This window comes from Vulpes vulpes, chromosome 4 (genome assembly GCF_048418805.1).
Source record: "Vulpes vulpes isolate BD-2025 chromosome 4, VulVul3, whole genome shotgun sequence".
NCBI classification, from domain to species: Eukaryota; Metazoa; Chordata; class Mammalia; order Carnivora; family Canidae; genus Vulpes; species Vulpes vulpes.
This window is the reverse complement of record NC_132783.1, coordinates 86,072,465-86,095,073: the sequence shown is the minus strand read 5'-3', so window position 1 is coordinate 86,095,073 and position 22,609 is coordinate 86,072,465. Positions and strand designations below refer to the sequence as shown.

General features: G+C 37.3%; 1 protein-coding gene and 1 non-coding gene across 2 annotated transcripts in view; both read right to left on the bottom strand.

The window, feature by feature from the left end:
- The window catches only part of LRMDA (leucine rich melanocyte differentiation associated), a 1,011,591-nt gene that overhangs the window by 169,857 nt on the left and 819,125 nt on the right, over window positions 1-22,609 (bottom strand). The window lies entirely within an intron of this gene.
- LOC112928981 (U6 spliceosomal RNA) lies at window positions 1,976-2,082 on the bottom strand. The gene has a single exon (XR_003236828.1). It is a non-coding gene; the product is annotated as a U6 spliceosomal RNA (small nuclear RNA).

Sequence of the window (22,609 nt, the reverse complement as noted above, 5' to 3'; positions counted from 1 at the left end):
TCTGTGCTTAGCTACTTAAGAAAAAAGTACATTAGGAAGTGTTTTTCTCAGGAATGTCACCTCTAAATCTCAGCTTCCTTTCCTAAGTACATGAATAAACCTGGACAACCTATGGGAAAACCAAAAATTTCCATATCCAGGGACTATGCTGTTCTGGACAGTACTCTGGATAAAATTAGAAAAAAGATACCCCACTGGGAGGATGCACCTACAGACACATGGCTTGACAAGTGGAGCTGGGGCTGGATTTTGATCGTGCTGACTTGCCTCCTCGGTTTATGGAAATCTGGTAGTACTTTCTCACCCTTAAACCCAGAAGCTGGATCAGATTCTGAATGGTCTACCTCCTCCCCTCTGAGCTCTTCTCTGATCCCCTTCAGTACAGAAAATCCTCCAAGGCTCTCGTCAAGAAAGGCTTCCCAAACTGCTTCATCCACAACAAAAGTTTCAACTCAGAAGTCCAAACTCCTTTTATATTCTCAACCCCACTCCCAGCCCAGTAATGGTCTTACAGAGGAGAAAAAGTTTGGGAGAGGGTGGAGCATATCCATATCTCCTCTTGCCTCAATCCACATCCTACTAATTTAATTGCTTGCACTCTTAACCTTGTTCTACCTTTCCCATCTGACTCCTTACAACAGGGGTTCTCCACTAACTCAATGTTTTTGTTACCAATTTTGCTTGTCTGCCTGAAAATGGAAAGACAAAAATTCTAAAGCTACGCTGCCTATACTCTGCCCATGCCAACTTTTCTGTGGAATTTTGTAACCCAAAGATGACCCTAGCCTACAAGCTGGAATTTCTTTACTATTGAAGAACTATTTCTGCAAAAAATTTTGAAGTTGTCATTTTCATTTAAAAAATAAGATGATAAAACACACACACAAGCCATTATTTGTAAAATGCCTACAGATGATGAAGAGGAATGCATATCAATATATACACATGCATGCAGATGAACAAGGGAGCACATATGTATGTGTCTACCCATGGAGGCCAAGATGAAACTTTCAACTGGAGAGTGGTTAAATACTAAGGAAAATGACAGGAATCAAGAGTGATTTCAAATTTCTTGTAGCTTTTCTTTCCACCACTCCCTCCAGACTAAAAAAAAAAAAAAAAAGTGTTTTCAGAATTCCATTTAAATTTGATACTTAAATTAGCTTTGAAAAGCAGTCACATGGGTGGCAGATATGCAGGGGTTACCAAGCAGGGGTCTCATTGTGGTATGAGAATGATTGCTAGCTAGAAAGGGGGATTTTCTAGTCCTCTTCTGGTATTGCTTAGCTAAATAAAGTCTGACACCTCTGCCCCTCAGTGCTTTATATCTTAGATTCTTTCCAGGGTTTACTAGTGTTCTGTGGTTATATTACTTAAAAGTTATGTGGATATTTAGAATAATGACTACCATGTCCATGATGACCACCAATGCCACCACCATTATCATCCTGACTTCTTTTCTTCCTAGAACAATTTGCAATTGCCCAGTTACACCTGTACCTTAAGTGGTGAACAAAAAATTGATTTCCTAAGTTTGCAAGGAAGAAGAGAGATAGAATTTTTAGTAACTTAACCAATAAATCTGGGCGGTGCCAATTTCAAACTTCACAAACGCCAAAGAGCACAGTACAAGACTCTCTCTAATTCTAATGATGGAAGCCCCTTCTAACTGGGTTTCCACAGTAGCTTTCAAGGGTAATAATGGAAATTCCAAGAAAAGCTTAATCTTCAGAAAGCTTGAGCTCTGCTTATGGTCCCGAATTTGGGCCAGGTGCTTTCCAAATACTCCCTAACCTAATAATTTGGGACTACATTCAGTGCTCAGTGTGTCTTTCTTTTACCATGAGGATGCATGCAACTGTTTATACTGCATATAACTTACGAGGCTGGACATGTCATTCATCCACTAAACAAAAAGACTCAGCTTCTTAACCCAAAGAAATCCTAAATAAGGTCTTTTTTAAAAAGACCTTACATATATATAGAACACGTCATGAATTTGCATGCCATCCTTGCACAGGAGCCATGCTAATCTTCTCTGTACTGTTCCAATTTTAGGATATGTGCTGCTAAAGCAAGCACAAGATCTATTTGAGAGACAGAATGATAAGTGGTTAAAATCACAGGTTTTGGAATCACACAGACCAGCAATAACTTTAAATATCTATGTTAAGAGAGGGTAGCACCTGAGAATACCCAGATGTGTTTTTTGTACAGATTATTCTTCCCTTACCTCACCATATACAGTTGTTGGCACATAGATGGACTCAATAAATATTTACTGAACAAAATTAATCCATTCTCATATTGAACAAATTTACTTTCACTTATATGGGACTCCATAATTTTTAAGTAATCTGATACTGTGTTTCTTGCAATTTCTTTAGAGTTTGGGGTTTAAGATATTGGTGTCTTTGTCCCACCTCATCTATAAAGCTTCCCTGACAATTCCAGTCTACCCTACTCTCTTTTTTCTGACTCCATTATACTTATTCCAGGTCCCACTCACTTTGGCACATACGTGATATCTTATCTTGCCGTGTAAAATGTGTTTCATAAACACATCATCCTTCCTAAGAGCCTATAAGTTCTTCAAGGGCAGAGGCCATATTTGATATTTATTTTGTATATCCCACAGCACGCAACACAATATAGAGCCCATAGCAGGCTCTGAACAAGTACCTGTTAAATTGAGTTGCATTTTAAGGACAGCATTCCATTGCCAGTGATGATTTTGTTTCAGAGAATTATCAAAAGGCTGTATTCACTACTCATTTCACCCAAATTAAGCCCATGGGTCCCTACACTTGAAGTGCTAGTTAGGAAGCAGAGGATCAGAAGGCAGCTGCTTACTTTCAACAAAGAAGTGATTGCATTTCAGCAACGGATTGCAGGATTTCACATATTAGTCACTAGCAGCTCCTAGACAAACTCTTTCGTGTTATCAAGTATAAAAAAGTAACCAAGAGACATGTCAAATATCAATTTCCAATTACTTTTCTGTAATGCATTTCTGCTACTTGGGATAATTCCCAAGGGATCTGTTGCCCCTTATCAGCTCAGATCAGGCTTACCTTTCAAACAGGTAACACTCCACTTGGCAGCACACTGTTCAGCCTCAATATTAAAATGTCCTTCTCTGACACTCACATTCTCTTGTGAAGTCTTCAATATTGGCTTACAATGTCACTGGAGACCTGGCCCAAATATGGAAGGCCTCCTGATATTATACCCTGAAGCATCTGCATTGGAGTGGGATGGGGATAATAAACACCTGTGGTGAGCTGTTGTCACTAAGGTTTCCTAAGCCTTAACTTACATTGAGATGTTGAATGTGGGCACAAAGACTCCTGCAGCAGTGCAGCACTTTTGCATTGTCAACTCCAGCCAAAGGGGAAAGAAATAAGAGAGGCTTAACTTTGATACTCAAAACACAGAACAGCATTTCTACTCTCCAGATCACAGAAAGCAGGCCACAAACTAATTGAAAAAATCTTTGGTATTAGGGATGTTAAAACTGAGGATCTGCAAAAAAAAAAAAAAAAAAAAAAAAAAAAAAAAAAAACAGAAATCACATGTCCCCTTTATTACAAAGTAATGGGAAAGAATTTGGAAAAACCAGGAAACATCTCTGGGTTCATAAATCAGCCCAGTTGGAGGGAAACGCAAATGGCCAGCACCTGGAATGAGCCTTCATCTGGAGCAGGAGAGCAGCGTAAGCTGTGCACTGTGATTAATGACTTGAGTGAAAGGTCTCAGTTGAGGCTGAACAATTAACTTGTTCTCTCCACATCTCAGAACTCTCCACAGCATAACTATGTCTTCCTTGATTGTTCATATTTACTAAAATGCAAGCCAGTCTGGGAAGCTTCGAACATGTCATCAGACTGTTTCTGACTATCGGGAGAGTCCTGGTGTTTGACAGGACTACTTTCATCAAATCATCTGGGTTGACTCCACATGCACGTCTCAACCTTTCAGTTCCTTTTCAAGTTTAAGAACCATCTTAAATGAGGCAATGGCATTGGCCTCGATCTGTCGAAGAAAAAAAAAGTCAGCTCAGAGGATTGCAAATGGACAGCATATGGCCTGGCTTGTTTCTGGTCATTCCCAAAAAAAGTTCTTAGGGAATTGAATGTCCGTGAGATTAATGGTTCCCTCCTGTCCTGCCTTTATCCTGTGGAATAGGTTTCTCTAATCTCTTTCAGGCCCTCTCAAGCATTTACATTAAACCAATCACTCCTCCTGAATCTACAACCAAGACTCTGATAAGACCTACTAGAACCTAAGGAAGTTTCCAAACCTCCTTCCCTTTCTCCTGGAGGTGAATGTTTAGATGGCAAAGAAGAACAGGTATCTCAGAAGTTCCTGTTGTATGTGGAAGTACCCAAGGAATCTGGTTGCTTCATTTAACCTTCTAAACCTGTTTTATTTGTGACAAATGGATAAATGGATGTACCAAATGTGGATATGGCCCTGCACATAGTAGGATTGGAAGGGTACTGAGTGCCTTGGCTAAGTAGTTCTGCCACACTGGCCTGCCATAAGAGCTGTCCTTTACCTCCCCTCTTGCCCACCCCATCCACAACTATTTTTATCAGTGAAGACTCCTGCCCCCAGAAGATACATCAAAAACAACAGTAACAACAACAATAACAGTATAGAAGCAGGAACAATAATGACATGTATATGGTAATTACTATGAGTCACAAACTTTCTAAAACACTTCACTTGTATCAACTCATAGGATCCTCACAACAATGCCACTAAGATATGTGTTACTACTATAGCCAATTTACACAGATAGAATAGTCAAGTAACTTGCCCAAGATCACAAAGCCAGGAAGTGGCAAAGCCAGGATTGAAACACAGGTCTCAGGTTTAAGCTCTTCATGCTATCCTATAAGGTCTTTTTTTTTTTTTAATTTTTATTTATTTATTATAGTCACACAGAGAGAGAGAGAGAGAGGCAGAGACATAGGCAGAGGGAGAAGCAGGCTCCGTGCACCGGGAGCCCGACGTGGGATTCGATCCTGGGTCTCCAGGATCGCGCCCTGGGCCAAAGGCAGGCGCTAAACCGCTGCGCCACCCAGGGATCCCCCTATAAGGTCTTATATGGCAACTACACTCTCTAGAGGTAGTGGTCCCCATCCACAACTGCTGATGAGATTAGGGAAGCAAGCCTTCTAGCATAGCACCTACTTTGGAGTCAGGCTTCTTGAGTCCTGCTTCTGCTCCTCAGTGTGTAACATCCAAATGAGTTCTGAGTCTCTGTGCCTTAGTTGTCCTCATCTGTAAAATCAGTACCATACTAAGATCTACCTTATAAGGTTTTTGTGAGAATTGGTGAGATAATGTATATGCAGTACAGCACAGTGCCTAGAACATGGTAGTTGCTTAATAATCATAGCTTTGGTTAGTATAAATCTGATTAGCTAATATTACTAAAGCAGTTGGAAAAGATGAGCAGAAACACACAGCTTGGACTATAGGTATGGAAAAGCAAGAGACTAGAATACTAGGATACTAAAAAATACTGGAGATGGATACCTACCTTCCTGCTCTGACCCAATTTAAACAGCCTCTAGGTTAGCTTATCTATAGGAAAGAAAAAATTCTAATTTTAAAAATATGCTACATCAACAAAACAAAACAAAACAAAAGATGTCCAGACGGAGAGAATTAGATTCTCCCTGAAATTCCTGGTGCAAAAGCAGGACAGTGAGGTATCCTTCATAGCCTCTTGTGGCTGCTCCAGCATCAAGCCTGGAGCTGCATCCTTCATTCTGCATTTCCTACATGCCCCTGCCCACCCCTGACACATCACATTCTTTGCATCAATAGGGACTGGCGCCGGAACACACTAAATTGCCTTTGACTACATTTAACTGATCTAGTATTTTTTTATGATTCTTTCTTGTTGTACCATTTTTCACTTTTGACTTTATAATTCTCTGCTGACTTTAAATAAAGCATTGCCAGACTACCCAAGGTGGTTTTTAATAGAGATTTAGGGGCTAGGTTGTGCTGTGGTTTGGATTCAGATTCTACTCCAGCAACAAGGGGAAATTAACTAGGTGGTTTCATCTCAAGTGCCCATTTATACTCAGAATGGACAGAGAATTTATCTTCTTCCAAGCCTTGTAATCATGACACTACAAAGTGATTTTCAAGAAATTAAAAATTAGGTAGCAATAGCTTCTTCACCACAAAACCACTACACAGTGTCCCTGTCAGCCCAGATGACTGGGATCTACAAAGACAGCAGGAGGATCACTTGCTGAGTGGCAGGGAGGAATTTAACCACATTCTGTCCAGTGCCAAAGACAATGCTTATTCTCCTTAAGTTGGGGAACTCAAATGACCCTACACCAGCTATGGCAGCCTGCCTCCAGGCCTCCTCCCTCCACTGTGCTGTCCCTCGTCCCCACTGTCTTCTGCCCAGATGAGACACTGGAAGCCAGCTGGCCTTTAATCACTGGGAAAGGTGACCTGACTAGCAAAAAACCCTGAGTCAGATAAGCAGTCAGTCCACAAAATTAACATTGCCTTTTTAGAGGAGAATAACCTTAAGTTAACTACATCTTGAAAATCTAAAATGAAATGAAATGAAAACTGAGTATGATTTTGGCTTTTTCTTGCTTTTCATGATTAAGTAATGCTTGCTTCATTACAAAGGGATAGACATAACATATATAAACTACTGAGAATGGGGGTTTTAAAAATATCTGTGTACCCATCAGCAAGCTTACAAATAAATAAATCTCTTCAGTTGTTCCTCTCAGGTCTGACTTCTTTGCCTCCACTTACAGCCAGTGGTGAAAGCAACCTTGAACTTTGAGTTTTTTATTCCATGGTTTTCTTCCTCATTTTGCCACCTCTGAAAGAATCCTTTTAAAATATTGTTTTAATTGGCATTTTTGGACTTTATATAAATGATCTCATTCAGTTTCTTTCTCTCCCCATTTTATAAGTTCATCCATGGTGAATGTTACTCAACTTTATTTAATAAACTATTTGGGTTATTTCCAGTTTTTCTATTTGGTTTTGTTTTGCTCTTACAGACAATAGTGTGACTATAGTTCAAATTGATCTGAACATGTTCAATAGCTTGTCCTGGGTTAGTGTCCTGGGAAGAGAATTACTAAATTTTAGGGCTTGCATACATTCACTAGATAATAACAGATTTCGTTCCACAGCAGATAAGCTAATTAATACTTCCACCAAAATAGCTTTTGAGTTTCTGTTGCTCTACAGCTTTGTCAGCACTTGGTAGTGCCAGATTTTTAAATTTGGCTGAACCAAATTTAAACCAGTAAGTACAAAATGTATCTAGTTGTTTTAATTTATACTTCCACATTTAATTTAATCATTGAACAATGCTTTGGTAGTCTGAAGAGAAATTCTTCATTCAAAATAAGCATGAAATGCAGTGTTTATATAAAGTGGGTGTGATTCTATGGCTACACAGAAAGATACCATATATGATATATGGGGCACCTGGGTGGCTCAGTCGGTTAAGTGTCAGACTCTAGGTTTTGGATCAGGTCATGATCTCATGGGTCAGGAGATCAAGCCCCACATCAAGCTCCCTGCTCAACAAGGAGTCTGTTTGATATTCTCTCCCTCTGCCCCTCCTCCCACTTGTGCACACTTTCTCTAAAATAAATAAACACATTTTTTTAAAAAAGAAAGATACCACGTACAAAGACATTTAAGAATTAATATGCCTATTTCTCTATCTGCTATCATACAGCAGGACTGGTAAGCTAGAGCCATAGGACAAATCTGGCCCACCACCTGTTTTATAAATAATTTTTTACTGGAACATGGCCATTCATATTTATGTATTACCTAAGAATATTTTCACACTATGATGACAGAGTTGAGTAGTCACAACGAAGACCAAAATATTTACTCTCTGGCCTTTTACAGAAAAAGTTATTGACCTGTGACTTAGAGCATCTCTACTTCTTTGCGTAGAACCTCACATTAAACATGCTCCCTTGAATCTGTTCCTTCCAAAATGCCATTCCTCATAAAATGGCTTTACCTTCCAACAAAGTTATCCAGGCTAAAGGCCTGACAGTCATCTCCTGCTCTTCTCTCCTGTTCACCCTCTACAACTAATTAGTGAATATCACCCAAGTATCCAATCTTCACACCAGTCCTACAAAGTCCTCTTCCCCACACCAAAGGCCAGCCCTTTGTTCAAGCCTTGCATGGACTTAGGCAACCCTTCACCCAATGACTCAGTCCTTGGCGTTCCCTGTTTCACAGGCACTTGTAACCCTTTACCACATTTGTTTGAGTTTCTTTCTGTTATCTTCACCTCAACTGTAAATTTTTTTAGGAGGAGGGCAGAGAAGCCTTGGGAAAAGAGATTCCTTGTCAGTGTCATTCAGTGTTGTGGTCCTTGAATTATTGTATGTGGAAGAATCACCAGAAGAGCTCATTAAAAATAACAGATACTGGGGTGTCACCTCAGGCCCACTGAATCGGAAGCCCAGCAAGTAGGTGCTCAAGCATCTTTACCTAACAGATGCTCCCTGGGAGATTCTTATGTAGGCTTGAGAAGCACATATCTAATCAAAGCTTCCTGGATACTCCCCTTAGTTCTATCCTACCCTACCACATTGTCCATGATGGGTAGCTAGTGCTGCGGAGGCTTCCCCCACACCTTTGCTTGGATACTAGAGCTTCCCTAAATTACTCCACACTCTTTCCGGGTCCCAGAAGAAGCCTGATTTGAGAGGATATTTGTATACTTTATTTAGGGCTGAATTCTGATCTTCAATCTTTGTTGTTCATTGAATTGGTTGTGTTCCTAGTTAATGAAAGGATCTACCCCCTACCCTGAGCAACTTTATTGCTCAGCATACAAAAAATATGAATCTCCTGTTATAACTTAGTACTGTTTCCTTGCATATGCCATACCACCTAGGACCTGCCCAAGGGAAAAGGCATGTAAACATTTGTACAATGTATATAAGAATGTGTGTTTTTTCTTAGATTTTTACTATCTTCTTCATTTTCAACATATTACAGATCATTTAATATGTAAAAAAAACAAATGTTAATAGAAGGGTTAGACCAACGACAATACCAATAAGATGCTGTTAGTATTTATTAGAGATTTTTCTTATTAGACTTAATTTTTTCCTAAATTGCATGTGACCCATTATCATTATGCTTGGTGGATAATATAACAAAACAAAATTACCAGTCCATTTTACTCAAGGAGAAAGCCTAAGCTTCCTTGGGTTTTATAACACCAAGCATAGCACAAATTTAAGAAATTTTTCCAGTGCTGCACTCAGTGATTTTTAGGGGTCTATTTTCCCCAGAGGCATGTAAGTACTAAAATTGCATTGGATTGCGTTTTGCTCTCAGCGGGTGAGAAAGTGCATAGTCAATGGGTTATTTGCCATTCTTTATTTCCATTTTATGCAGTCACACGGAGGTATCTCTCAGGTGGTTGTTGAAGTTTACTAGACACTCAGGAGCCATCTTGTGCTTTCTCTAAATGACATTTATAATCTATAACCAAAGGGGTTGTCTATGAAGCCATTGGTGCAGTATACCTAAACTCTGCTTTGTGTTGATTCAGGTTACAGAGACCAGATCTTTTCCTATGAGATTCCAACAGGGGGGAAATCACATCCATGTATCTGAACAATATCTATAGGTCTACAAACAGAGATACAAGGTCTGATTTAGGTGCTGATAATGACAACATTTGAAATCAGTATAAAGGGGATAAAGGCCTTCAGAACATGCAGATCAATGAATAACAAAGGGGCTACGTAAAAACCACATCAGTGATTTTGCTAAATCTTTATTAATCTATTAATAAAAGCACTAAATTCTGTAAATACAGTGTTAGTATGCTTTCTTTCAACCAGATATCTCCAATTAACCATCACTTTCATGCTTCACTAGGGCTCTGATCATTGATGCTCTTAACAGGATTCCTGAAATACTGAAAAAGCCAGAAGTGCTTTCTTGAATCATCAAGAAAAATCAAAATTCATTCAGTGTAGTTCTATTGTTAAGTGTACGTTATCGGGGGGCAGCATGGAACAGAGGGAAGAATGCAGACCTCACAGCATTAGACCTGGTTTTGAACCTCACAAAGGACACTTATTAGCCCTTGGGACCTTGGATAAACTACATAATATCTCTCTAAGCTTCAATTTCCTCATATAAAATGGGGATAATATCTAGCTTCAGGAGATATTTTCAAGATTAAATGAGACCATGTACATATGTAAAACACCAGCACAGTGCCTGGCTCTAAAGAAATCACTCGGCAAATAGCAGCTAGTATTAATGCTAATGTCTTCCTTCCCATTTTCAGTAAATCGGTGATGCATGCGATATACCCATGTACCTCTTTACTTTTTTCTCTGTACCTCTTTATTTACCTGAATATTTGATTCGTATATATATCCTACCCTTTAATAACGATGCAGTATAGAAAGTATATTGTGGATTCTCAACACTGGGTTATTTAAATTTGAAGAAGCAAAGGGATGTTTTCAAAGAAACTTTCTTCATCACAGTCCTTGGGAAAACAAAGTTTCAAAGTCCCACAATGGTTACAAAACACCCAAAGCTCCTGCCTTCTTTGGATCTTTTATTATTTTTACTAATAGTATTACTTAAGTAAAATATTAGCATAATTTAATAAAAATCCAGATACTGAAAAAGCTAGGGGTTTTTTTGTTTTGTTTTGTTTTTTGTTTTTACCCTCTTCTACTTTTTGCTACTCCAATCAGGGTATTCCCCCAAAAGTAACTACTTTAGGGGTTTGTGTCTATCCTTTAAAAATTGTTTCTATGCATTTATACACACACAGGTGTACGTTTCTGTACCTGTGTGTGAGAGTTTTTGCGCTTATTTTAAATACATAAATTCTATCCTAGTGTACAAATGTTTTATACTCAAATGCTTTTTGCTCAAAAATATGTCCTGAAGTCATTCTGTGTTAAAATCTTATTTATCTTACTTCTTTTTAATCTACCTTAACTTTTAAAAAACTGCTGTACAGCATTCAATATCATGATTTACCATATTTAACCATTTTTTCCTGATAGGCATATAATTTCTCTTTGCATTTTTTTTCACTACAAGAAAAGCCTTGCAATGAACATCATTCTATATACTATGCTTTGGACATATGTAACTTAGGTTATACGTTCTATGAATTTTATTTCAGCCTTTTAAAAAAATCCAATTTATTTTGAATTATGGTTCAAAATTTAAAAATAAATACAAGAGTATTGTGAACAGTCTTTCTCCCACCCTAATCGTGCCATGTACCTGTTTCTCCTCATCCATTGGTAGTCATTATCTATCATTATCCATCTTTCAGAGTTTTTTTTTAAACATAGATTCTTATTGTTCCATAGTTTATGTATAAATAATGGCATGCTATATATATTGTTTTGTACCTTGTTTTATTCCCTTAATGATATATACTGCATAGACTCACATATTAAGTATGTAGGAGCTTCCTAATTCTTTTGAGAGAGTCACACAACATTCTACAGATTGGATGTACCATAATTTAACGATTTCTCAACTGATAGCTCTTTTATTATTTCCCTTGGTTAACTAGCATATCTGCTCTATAATAAATACTATCATATATATGTCATTTTACATATGCAAGCATTTCTGGGACTACAATTGCTGATCTGTTTTTATACTAGGCTGCTAAGAATTTTATTGCTGATTTCTTTGAACACTTCACATATCAGAAATATATATAATCTATCATTGCCTGTGATAGAGTTTCCTAATATTTTTTAAGTTCACTGTCTTTTGACTTTGCATAGTCTTTTCCTCCCTATGTAAAAGGGTTTTTAAAAATAAAATCAGTAGGTCTTCGTTTTTTCTTAATAGGTTAAAATTTTTAATAGGTTATATATTTTTAATATTTAAAAAATATTTTAACAGGTTAAATTTTTCAGTATTTTAAGGTTTTATATATATGTATAAGTATATATGTATATGTATATATATTATATGTAATTATTATATATATATATATATATATATATATATATATATATATATATAATTACAGCTTCCTTCAAATTGAGTTCTCTGTTTTCTTTAAATACTTTTATGGGACACCTGGGTGGCTCAGTGGTTGAGTGTCTGCCTTGGGCTCAGGTTGTGATCCCGGGGTTCTGGGATCCAGTCCTTCATCAGGCTCCCCACAGGGAATCTGATTCTTCCTCCACCTGTGTCTCTGCCTCTGTGTATCTCTCATGAATAAATAAGATCTTTAAAAAAAATCTTTGGTAGTTACATAGTTTCATAATGAATTTACATTTTAACAACAACAAAAACACATTGATATATTAATGGTCTTGAGTTTTCCTGGAATATGATAGGTCTGTCCGTAACTTCAAGTCTTCTTTTGCATCCTTCTACTGGGTTTTAAAGTTTTCCTCATTAAGATATTATACATTTTTGTTAATGTGTGATTATAATATTCCCAATTTATTAACTTTTATGTTGCTTCTGCAAATGGTATCTTTCATGGAAAATACTCTCCAACTAGTTTTTGTTCCACTAATTGTATGTTAACTTTATGCTTTACTTCATCATAGAGTTCTCTTGTTAGTATTTCAGTTGGTTCTCTTGAGTTTCCAATTGTCAAGTCAAATCAAATCATCTGTAAGCATGACAGTTTGGCCATATGCTTTCCATTTTCATGTCTGTTGTTTCTTTCTCCTGTCTAATTACATTGGTTAGCATTTCCAGTAAAACATTAAATAATAGTGGTGGTAACAGATACCTTATCTTGTCCTCACATTAATAAAAATGCTTCTTACGTTTGCCCATTAAGCTTGACATTGGCTTGTGGACTGAGATGGATATGTTTTATCACACTAAGGACATATACATCTATTTTTATATGCCTTTTACCAAGGATCATTATTGAATTTGGCAAAGCTCTTTCTGTATCTGTAGAATTATGGCTTTTGTCCTTAGACCTATTAAAAAGATTAAATAAATGGATATTCTAATATTTAAATGTCGTTGCATACTTGGAATAAATCTCAGTTGGCCATGATGTTTTACTCTGCTATTTATGCTGCTGGTGTTGTTTAGAATTACTTTATTTAGGATTTTTGTACCTATATTCATAGCTGAGATGAGTATGTAGTTATTTTCTCTATAATCCTTGTCAATTTTTCTGTACTTTATGCACTTCATAAAAAGAATTTAGAAGTACTATATTATCTATGTTCTCCAACAGTTTAAATAGCTTTGGAATTACCCCTGTGGTGTGTGTCAACCAGTTTACACCAACTCACAACAGTCAACCATGTACATCTCTTCCCAACTCCATAATGAGTGATGTCATATAGGTATTTTGGAATCAGTCACGGTGGAATATTTATGCCACAGAAGTTGGCAAACACTATAGATCAAGGTGTTTTTATTTTTTATTATTATCCTCCTCATCATTATCATCAGCATCTACATAGACTCCATTGTTAAATATTTAACAGAATCATCTTCTTAACCAAATCAGCTTCTATTCTAAAGTTTGGTAGAATGACCTGGAATTGATAGTTTTGTGTGGAGTTGTGAGAGGTCGTTATGCACTTGATTTGCTTATGGAAATCAATGTTTTAACTTTCTATCTCTTCTGAAGCCAGTTTAGGGAAATTTCATTTTCTTAGAAAATTATCCACCTGACCTAGATTTTTATATATTTGCACAAAATTCAACAAATTTGGTTATTATGAATCTTTTAATTTTCTCTTCTGTGAATTTTCATTTTATGTTTTGTATGTTTGTGTTTTCTTTAATTTTCCTTGATTTAATTTTTTTAAATCATCTCTTGAATTATTTATCATACTCTTTTCTTTTATAATTTATTTATATCTGTTTTTAGCTTTAATAATTAATCCCTTCTGCTTTCCTTTGGTTTACTTAGCTGAGTGTTTTTTGAGTCAGGTACTTCATTTATCTTTTGCATTCTTTTGCTTTTAATACATGTACTGAAGTATATGTACGGTTTTCTTCTCAGAACGGTCTTAGATCTATTTCATAGGTTTTGAAGGCAACGACTTCATTATCATATTTGTCTGGCTATTCTACAATTTGAGCTTGTATATTACTTTGACTTGAGATTTAAGAGTATTAAAAAGTTTCTGAGTAGAAGGGCCTTTTGCAGTCTGATTCTCTTATCAATTTTTGGTTTCATCATCCAGTGACCTGAGAGTTTTTATACTTCCTCTCCTACCTGAAATTCATTAAAATTTATAACTCAGTATATTATTATGGAAGACTATATTTGCCAAAAATAGAGCAATATTTCTGGTCTCACATACTCTTCTAGAACTTTGCTACAGCCCATCAAGAGGCAGAACCTATTTTTCCTTCCCTTAAACCTGAGCAGCACTTTGGTAACTACCTTGATGAACATGAGAGAGTTGAAGTAATGCTACATGAATTCTAAGATATGGGTCATAAAAGACAATATGGCTTCTGTCTGGCTCTTACTCTTTCTTGGGAATCTTCTGCCCTTTGAACTCAGCCATTATGGTATAAGGAAGCCTAAACTTGGAAGACCACATGGACCCCACATGGAGAACTGAGGTCCCCAGCTGATAATCAGCATCAACCACCAAGCATATGAGTATGTGAATTCTCAGATGATTCTAGTTCAAGTCTTCAACTGAGGCTTCAGACATTAAAGAGCAGAGATAAATCATTCCCCCTGTACTTTCTTGGAATTCCAGACCCACAGAATCTTTGAACATAATAAACCACTGTCCTCACTATATGACCTCTTTGTCTCATTTAATGCTCTTTTGCTTAAATTCTACTTTGTGATTTTAGACTGTAACACCTGCTGTAATCCCTGTTCTATGCTTCTGTTTCAACTTTTCTGAGTCAGTTTGCCTCTTTTTCTCTTATATAATACAGAGAATTGGATTTTGCCTTATGATTCAAATTGAAGGTATTGAAACAGATAAATTAAGTATATTTACATTTTGTCCTATTACAAACATCATGGATCTTAGCTCTGTCATATATTTTATATGGGCAGAGCTGAGTAGTGGTGACATATCCTCTGCCTCTCAAAGCCTAAAATACTTGATATTTGATCATTTACAGAAAATGTTTGCTAATCTTTGATGTAAATTATAATACAGACTGCAAACAATGGTCTATTTAATCACAATCTTTATTTCTGCTTTTTGTTTTTGTTGTTATTGTTGTAGATCTTATTGCTTAAACTAGCATCTCCAGGGCACTGTAGACTAGCCCTTCCTTGCATATTCAAGGACTGTAATGGGAATGTTTTTAACCCTTTGTTCTTCTCTATACAGGTTGCTGTAGGTTTTTGGCAGATAATTTTAATCAAGTTAGAGAAGTTGCCATGTATTCCTTATTTACTAAGAGATGTGGGCAGAAGTAGTTATTAAATTTCATGAGTTTTTTCTTTTGCATCTATTAATATGAACACATACAATTTCTTTCTTTTTACTATGCCAATATGACAAGTTTACTGATAAATTCTAATAGTAAACTTACCTTTCTATTTTTAGGTAAATCTTAATTGGCCACGAGGTCGTATTTTTTATTACTACATTACTAAATCTTATTGTTAATTTCTCATGGAAGCTACTTTCACTACATTCGTAAGAGGTTGACCTACCGTTTCATTTTCATGTATGTTCATAATCTTGTTTATGTTAGTTATGGAATTCTAGTTTGATCAAATGAGAAATGTTGACTGTTTTTCATTTTTTGGAATAAATTTAGGAAGTTTCTCCTCTTTGAGGGATACAGGACTATTTTTTCAGTTTCTTCTCTAGTCTTTTTCTCTACTTAGATATATAGTCTTTCCTTGGGCAATATTGGTAACTGTAATTGCCTTAAATGCCTGTTTTAGATTTTCAAATTTATTGATAAAAACTCTAGAGTTTTCAATCCTTTTATTCCTAATGTTAGATATTCATCTCTAGTTTTTCCTTAGATTTGCTACAATAATTTAAAAAGAAAACTATCTGTTGGTACTATTGATAAAGTATTATACATTGTTGCTATTTTATTAAGTTTCAGTTTAATTCAATCATTTCATATGTCATTGGGTTTGTTGTTGCTTAATTAGGATTTTTGGAAACCCAACCTATTTAGGAAATTTTTTTATTCCTTGTTTCATTTTTATATTTTCAAGGGAACAAAATCCTTTAATTACATTTTGGTCTATACCCCACAGTTTTTAATATACTATAGTGCTGTCTCTTCCATTTACTTTTAAAGAGTAATTTAGGTTTATATTTACTCATAAACCTAAAAGTTTCATTTCTTTCTAATTCTGTAAGGCTTTTTCTTTCCTTTACTCTGCCCAACCCCAGGAGGTCTTCCTTTTTGAAGCTGATTTCTAATTTTACTGAGTTATGATCAATTAATTTGAATGGGGCATATTATACTTTTACTCAATTTGTGGATAGTTTTTGTGACTGTTCCATATATTTGTAAAAGAATGTTCGTTCTGTTTTCTGTTTAATAAAACATCTATGTTGTGAAATTTCTGTTCTGTTGGCTGTCATTTTCTATGGAAAATATGCTAAAGTTTTTATCTGAGATTATGACTTTGTCAGTTTTGTCAAGTATTTCTAGAAGTTTTGCTTTATGTATTTCCAAGCCATGTCGTTAGGCATATTGAGTCTAACATGATTTTTATAGCTTCCTATTTTATCTTCTTAATTACACAAAATATCCCTCTTCATCATTTCAGTAATCGTCTTGAGCCTTACTTTTACCTGATATTAACATTCTTATAACTGGATTTTGTTTTTAGCATCTGGTTTCATTGTGTTTTTCCCCAATCCCTGTATTTTTTCAAGCTCCTATGTTATTTCACTGTATTTATTTCTTCAAAAAGCCTTTTATTTTGCATTTTCTTTCTTACCAAGTCTGAGAGTGCCCTTTTAATTTAGTTCATCCACAACTATTATGACTATTACATTTGTACCTACTCTTGCCATTTTATCATCCAGTTGACCAACCGTGCTGCTCTGGCTTGGAGAGAGTTTAGCTGAGTGATGTTTGCCAAGGATGGGGACAGGCATACAGATGGGTTGACCCATGTGACTACTCACTGTGGAGGCCTAAGTTGGTGGCTGCTATCAAGCCTGCCAGTAGTTCCATGCACTTAGCAAAGTCCTAAAGCTGGTCTTACATTTTTTAACTCTGTTGCATTGATTTTGAACTTGATAAATCTCTTCAAATGTATCCTTTTATCTATCTTGCAGAGATCTACATAGGTTATGAGCTTCTTTTCCAGTTAATTATGGTTTTGTTTTTTCTTCCCCCCTATAGAAAGTAGAATTATATCATTTCTCTCATTTCCATAAATGCTTTTAATGGCTTCCTGTCTAAGGGACACTAAATGGCCTATAAGATGCTATAAGTTCTGGCTTCTCATATTGTTCTAACTTCATCCATGCTGCCCCCATCCATGCTGCGCCCATGCTGCCTTCCTCTCCTGACAGAGAACTACCCCAGCTCTACTGACCTCCTCTATCTACTTCATGTATTTCAGGCAAGCTCCTACCTAATATGCTTGTACATACTCCTTCCTCTCCTTCGATCACTTTTCTGTCAAATATATCCCTTTTCCATCTCTCACCTCCTTCAAGTTATTATTCCAATACCACTTTCTCAGGGGTGATTTCTCTGGCTATCAAGTTTCAAATTACCAACACACATTCCTTCATCTCTTGTCTGTTTTTGTTTTCATTTTAGTATTTATTCTCAGTATTTATCATACCCTATGCTGCTTTTATTTTTTATCTTAATGATTCTTTCAGTAAAACGTAAGCTCTTTGAAGGCAAAGATTTTTGTCTGCTTTATTCATCACTCCATACGTAACGCTCAGAGCAGTGCTTGGTATGGTTTCTGTTCAGTATATAGCTCTTGAACTAATATATTTCTACAGATTCAGAAGAAGAAAAGGAGGCTGTGGAACATGTTCTTTGTGCTATCATTATTCTCCCGTAATTTACAATCTTTCAGATATGCCACCATTTACTGCCCTGCCTCCAGGGGACCTTGGTGATTTGTACATTGTATGAAGCTCTAGAAAAATTCCAAAGGAGCAGGTGAAAAAAGAGAGAAATAAGACATAAGAAGGTACGCTCTCTCTCAAGAAGAAAATCTGTGGGGGAGGATGGTTATATGGGTTTCTTTAATCAAAACCAAAGAAAGGGACTACATGTTATCCTCTTTGACTATTCTTGATTGTGGAGAAACTGATGAGGTAGAGCAAGATAAATAAAGGAATAAAGAGCTAATCCACAAGAGGGAAGACTGTTTTTATTGCTCTTACACAGATGTCTGTCCTCACAAAACAGGAAAATTTTTTTCTTTGGGGGAGGGTGGGAATAAGAGTAAGGGAGCAGCAATTTAAATTGGAATCTCTAGGCAGTCTGTGTTTAGGAATTAGAATTGCATTATTTTCCTGGCTCCCCACCCCCTCTTGTCTTTTAGTTGAGAAACATTTGCCCTGGAACAGCACACAGAGTTTGCATTAGCATCCCTGAGGATAGAACTTTGACCCCTCAGACTAAGGAAGCTACAAATGGAAAATTCCAAGTTGCTGTACTCTTTTATTTTCATGCTAATGCTTCTGCAGAGAGTATTTAAAGAAACAGATGCACAAGAATAATAAAGAGTTGAGGACTAAGAAGCCTCTGACAACAGTGGAGTGTTTTTCCAGCACGGCCTTGTATCTTTCTGTGCTTGCACAAGTCCAGAGGGGTCAAGGAGAAACCCTGGTTTTATTTTATGAAAAAGCTAAACTAGCATAGATATAGAAAACCCTGGGTCTGGGTTTCAAATCCTGATTGGATTTGAAAGTTGTTGCTTCACTTTACTTCCTTCAGGCTACACTATTCAGCTCACAAAGACTGATGAGCATATCCTTCAGTAAAAGCCCTTGGGTAATGGTGATTTCCCAAGCTCCCTTGCCAATTGACACTCAAGTTCAACAGTACTCATCCTTTCCTCACATCCAACCTGGATGGCACCCTCTGTATGTTCAGCCCCCTAGCTATTTCCATTGTATTCCTGACAAAAAAGAAAAACTCTTCATCTTTTTCTTAGAATAACTTCATCTTGGGTATAAATTCTCAAGTGCGAGACATATTAGAGCATTACACTCTGCAAAGCCAGAAAGTTTCAATATTTTTTTCTTAATGTGCAAATTTATATTTTACTTTACCATAGACATGCTTCACAGAGAAGCTAATTAGAAATGTTAAATCATATCTAACCCCTGCTTTAAGATCATTTCTTACACATACTGCTCATCTGGACCATGGCCAGAAATTAAACAAGAACTCCACTTGGTCTCTCCCCAAGTTCTCTTTCACACCCTGAAGCCACCCAAGGAGAGTTCCTCCAGGTGTGTCATTTATACAAATGGTTTCATTCCAGGAGTTGCTTTAGAATTTTTTATATTCAAAGTTCTTAGGAGCAATAAATGGGTGAAAATAGGTGAGTGAGAGAGGGGTTGGAGGATCTGTTTTGAAACTGCACTTCTGTATCAAGTACACACTTCTATCTCTTGTAGGTTTATAAAAGGTGACTAGAAGAAAGAGCTCCTAAGACAGTTGGAAGTGGGGGTGGGCAGAGTTGATCCCTTTCCATATACCTGAGTAGAAAGTACTTAGCAATGGCCACTCCCAAGTGATATGATCAACTCAACTTTCTCATTTCAATCTTATTTGCTTTCAACTCTGTTCTCACCTTTCCCCAAGGCTACCTCCCAACACGTTGTTCTTTACTCACCTTTCCTTCCTCTGTACTCTAGCAGCCCGACTTCTACTTTCTGTGTGTAGGGCCTTATTTCTAGAGTTAGACTACAGGATTCCTGAAGGCAGAGCCCACAGCTTCTTTTGAATCTCCTACAACCCCCAGTGCAGGGGTCCTCTCAAAAAAAAAAAAAAAAAGTGGTTGGCTGACTGATTGAAGAAACAGAAACAGGCCCCTGCAGTGACCTGAAGCATATGGAATTCTGATTAAGGGAAGTGAAAAGTCAAAAAGCCCAATATTGCACCCTTTATAAACTACATGTATCCCAACAAATCCGAGGTTATTGGAAAAGTAACAGCCCTCTCCCCCAACCAGCCCCAACCAAAAATTTCATTAGAATGGATAAAGAACCAGAGCCGTAAATATTAATGGCTGGGAGGGGGAAGCTGGAGGACAGCAGGCTGAACTGAGCAGGTGTTCACCTCACTCAATTTCAATCCGTTTGCAGCCAACAACGTCATTGTTTGGCCTTCTTGAGCTTACCGACAGGCCATTTTTCATGATTTTACCATTTCTGGCCAAATGCAAACTTTTTAATTAAATGTACCACATGATTCCAGATGTTTGTTTATTTGTTCCAAAAAGGTTGTAAAATCTCTATATGAGGAAAAACCTAGGGCAGGGGTAAAGTTTACTACAAGATACAGGGAAACAAATGAAATAGAACTGGGATGGGGAGGTGAATGCTGGGCAGAGCTCTCAGCAGAACAATCTAGACCAAAACCATTGGCTTCAAATAACTCTTCTTCTAGAAATACAAGATTTGGGACTAAAAGACACTGGGCACTTACTAGTTTTGTTTTGTTTTGTTTGTGGGTTTTTTTTTTTTTTAAAGAGTGTAGCTCATCTTGAACCAAAGATCAGAATGCAAACAAAATTTTTTGTGGCTGCTTTGCCTGCTCATTGTATGTTTGTTCCTGTTGCTATGAGCCCCACTACATTAATTCCAGCAATCTCCCAGTTAACTGGCCAGATTACAGCTTATGCATGAGTGGTAGGAGAGCATTCTGCAAGGCGGGAAGCAAGAGACGGGCTACAGGCAGAGATCACAGCTTCTCATCCACGATGCCAGCTTCCTCACAACCTTCTGTTCTCTTGTACTATCTCTAAGCATAATCAGTCACTAAGTTGGTCTATTGCATTTGCTACAGAATGTTTCTCATATTCCTACTCTTATTCTCTGTTCCCTCAGCCAGCCAGCCACTCCTGGTCTTCATCACCAATGCTAGATTATTTCAACATTATCCTAACCGATGCTGGGCTCTTGGTTTTGGTTTCAAAAGCCAACATCAGAAATACTTTGAATAACATGAGGAGGAAAAGCACTAACTGTCCATTTTCTCTGATGCCTGAGCCAGAGATACCCTGTGACTAAACCATCAGCAACCTTGAACAATTCTGTAGTGGCCATAAGGTTCCCTTTACATTGCCCTCACCCCTGCTCCACTGGCAGTGTCCTGGCCCCAGCTGTCTTCCCCATCTGTTACGAAGTTGTTTCCTAAATTACCTTTGCTAGAAACCTGCTCTTTGGAGGCAGTACACTCTGCAGTCACATAGCCTGGTATCAAGAAATCCAAAGCTTCTAAAACTTTAATGCCATCCCAGAGTGGCCTCCTGGATTCCAGACTCTTTTCTTTCCAATTCCCCCTCCTACTGTCTGCAGATTAATAATCCCATAACATAGCTTTAAATCAAATCGAGATGCTTCTACATATTCAAGGCCTGCCATAGTATGGATCCATCCTACCTATATAAATTTATTTCTGACTTTTTCAAAACTGGGTCCCTTCCTCCACTCAGTTCTATCTATTCTTATCCCTATACTTCTTTACCCATTTCCCTTTTTGGGGGGAGGGTAGGGATGCCCCTCTTTTGCCATCCATCTACTCATGCCTTGTCCTTTAAAGCTCAAGGCCAATATCCTCCACACAGCCAATGCCTGACTATTCTAGCCTTTACTGATTCCCATTTTTTCTAACATTTATAGCACTTATAGCTTTTACCAAGTAAAGCAAATCTTACTTATATAATATATGGTATGTAGTTTGGTTGGCATTGCTTCATTTCAGTATGTCCTCAATCAAACCATAAATTCTTAGAAGACAGACACCATGCTCTCCCTTCCTGAATTTTCCACAAACCCTAACACATACTTGGTACAAAGTGGATACTTGGTAAAGGCAGTGGATGCCTAGAGGACTCCTTAATTGAAGGTGCTCAGAGCAATATTTGTCACTGTAGAAGTCATATTTGGCCATGTCTCAATTCTTCACTTGCAACGGAAGGGATAAGAAACAGCCCATGACAGGGCACCTGAGTGGCTCAGTCGCTTGAGCTTCCTTCAGCTCAGTCATGATCCTAGGGTCCTGGGATCGAGCCTCGCCTTAGGCTCCCTTCTCAGTGGAGAGCCTGCTCCTCCCTCTCCCTCTACTGCTCCCCCTGCTTGTACTCTCCCACGCACTCTCTGTCAAATAAAGAAAGAAAATCTTAAAAAAAAAAAAGAAGAGAAAATTTTAAAAAAAAAAAAAACAGCCCATGACTCTAAAACTTCAAGACATTTAGAATCTTCAATCCCGTCAATCCCAGGCTCTCCATTTTTTAAGACAGAGGGACATGTTTTCACCACCATTTTTTATTTGGACTGTCTTTTGGGGAAAGGGTTATATCTTATCCTGCACAAGTAAAGTTTGTTTCTGTTGGGAGTACAAGGTATGAGTCCATTTTTTTCCTCCTTGCTCTGCTTCT